Here is a 2500-nt window from a genome sequence, read left to right as displayed (position 1 = left end):
AAGTGGGAGGGAGAGAGAAGGAGAGGGAGGGAAATGGAGAGAGAGGCGGGGTTAAAGAGAGACCGACAGACTCAGAGACCGAGATTGACAGAGAACAGACACAATCGCTGAGATACACAATATTTGTAACCGTCCATATCGTACCCCACCAATCAGGAAACGCTTCTCCACTTGTATACACACCCGAGGAAAGCAGGGCCCGGGCGCGCGGTGCAACTCAAGGTCGTTGCTTTAGCATGCACGGCCGGTGCTTGGTCAATAGGGGTCGGCGTCACCCTGGCTGCTACGAACCCCCCGCGTGTGTGACGTCACTCGTACACAAGCATGCATGTTGCATTGGTTCGTCGTGTTTGATGTCCCGACGCCCACTTTTCGGTTTCGATGGTTTCGTATATACGCGTGTATACATGCCACATATGTACATATAGTTCACTAATTCGTCGTCCATTTGTCTCTGTGTATCAAGATGTATTTATATTTGTGTGTGTATGTGTATATGTATGTTTATGTTTATGTTTATATATGTGTGTGTGTGTGTGTGTGTGTGTGTGTGTGTGTGTGTGTGTGTGTGTGTGTGTCTCGATCTGTCGTCAGTCAGCATGTTTCGGAAATACCGGTGAAGAGGCGTGTGCTTCTGACAAAGGCGAGTGAATCTGGATGGTGAAATAGACTGCCTATTTCTTCTTCTCTCTTGCTGCTCGTGTTTCTTTGATTCCCTGTAGGCTCAACGGTATTCTCATTTTTACCTTTCCTTTCTCCTTTTTTCTTTATTTCTTTTCCTCTGCCTTTCTTACGTTTTCCTTCTGTATTTTCCTTCGTCCTCAGCTCTTATGCTTTTTGTCCTGTTCCTTCTCTTCTGTGTTATTCTCCTCTTCTTCTTCCTCCCCCTTGCCCTTTCCTTTTTCTCTCTTCATTTTTCGTTTCAAATCCTCCATTCATCCAGTTTTTTCTCCTTTCCTTCCTCCCCGAATCTTCCCATCGTCCTCTTGTTGTTATTCCCCTTTTCTCCCATTTTTCTTGTGTATTTCTGTTTATCTTTTCTCGCATCTTGCGCCCCCTTCTGTCTCTGTTTTTTTCCTATTCTTTCTCACTCATCTCCCTCTTTCTATCTCTTTTCTTTACTTTCTTCCCCCCTTTGTCTCTTTGTTTTCGTTTTGTTACTCGCTTCTCCCCACTCTTTCTATCTTGTTTATCTTCTTTATTTTCCTCCCTCACTATCTATCTCTGTCCTCTCCCTTCCTCCCTCCCTCCATCCCTCCTGCTCTTTCTCCCTCCCCCTTTCCCCTTTCTCCCCCCCTCCCTTTCTTTCCCTCTCTTCCTGTTTCCCCCCTCTTTTCCTTCTTTCTCCCCTCTTTCTGTCTCCTTTTCCCTTTTTCCTCTCGCCTCTCTCTCTTTCCCCGTCTCGTCCACTGCATTCGACCTTCATTGTTCCTCGCGCGGGCGAAATCTCTCTCGATCATTACTCTTAAAGACAACTAATCTTCCCTTGCCCCATGCCCCCATCACACCCCCTCCTGACCCTCGCCCCATATCCCACCACCTGCAACCCCCCTCACTACCCTCCCCCCCATACCCACCACCTAAACGGCCCTCCCTCCCCCCCCCCCCCACGGGTATGGTTTGTATTTCAATTTGCTTTCCCTTCCGCCTCTGAGCCGTTGCAGCAATTTCACTTTGGGAGGGAATTTTCATTCTTTCGCGCCATGCTCTCTCCTGCGTTGTTTTTCTTCCTTTTTTCTTTCTCGTTCTCTCTTTTTTTCTGTCTGCCTCTCTCTCTCTCTCTCTCTCTCTCTCTCTCTCTCTCTCTCCCCCCTCCCATCCTCTCCCCTCCCTCCTCTCTTCTTCTCCCTCCTTCTGCCCTCCTCCTTCCTCCTTCCTCCTTCCCCTCTATCTCTTTATCTCTTGTCTTCCTTTCTTTTTATCTTTCTTTTTTTGTCAATCTCCCCCGCCCCCTCTTATTTTAACGCTTTGACGTCCAGCCCCCCCCCCCCCCCCAGGCAGACTGCAGCGCGCCCGTGCACTGGATGTATCTTACCGGTAACGTCACCCCACCATTTCCCTGTTTATGCTTTGCTTCCGGTTTACTTCCTCCTTTTTTTCTCCCTCTCTCTTCCTTTTTCTGTATTTTTTGTTTGTTTCGCTTTCTCACTTTCACTTTTTCTTTCTTTCGTATTCTCTTTCTCTCCTTTCCTTTTTTTCTCTCTTCTCTCATCTTTTCTTTTCTCATCTCCCTCTCTCTCTCTCTCTCTCTCTCTCTCTCTCTCTCTCTCTCTCTCTCTCTCTCTCTCTCTCTCTCTCTCTCTCTCTCTCTCTCTCTCTCTCTCTCTCTCTCTCTCTCTCTCTCCCCCCCTCCCTCCCTCCCTCCTTCCCTCCCTCCCTCCCTCCCTCCCTCCCTCCCTCCCTCCCTCCTTCCTTCTCTCTCTCCATTTCTCGTTTTTTTCTCTCTCTCCTTCCTTCCCTTTCCCCCAACCTTCTATCCTTCTCACCATCATCACCCCCC

The sequence above is a fragment of the Penaeus monodon genome, chromosome 18 (assembly GCF_015228065.2).
Source record: "Penaeus monodon isolate SGIC_2016 chromosome 18, NSTDA_Pmon_1, whole genome shotgun sequence".
Taxonomy (NCBI): Eukaryota; Metazoa; Arthropoda; class Malacostraca; order Decapoda; family Penaeidae; genus Penaeus; species Penaeus monodon.
Note: the sequence above shows the minus strand (reverse complement) of the source record.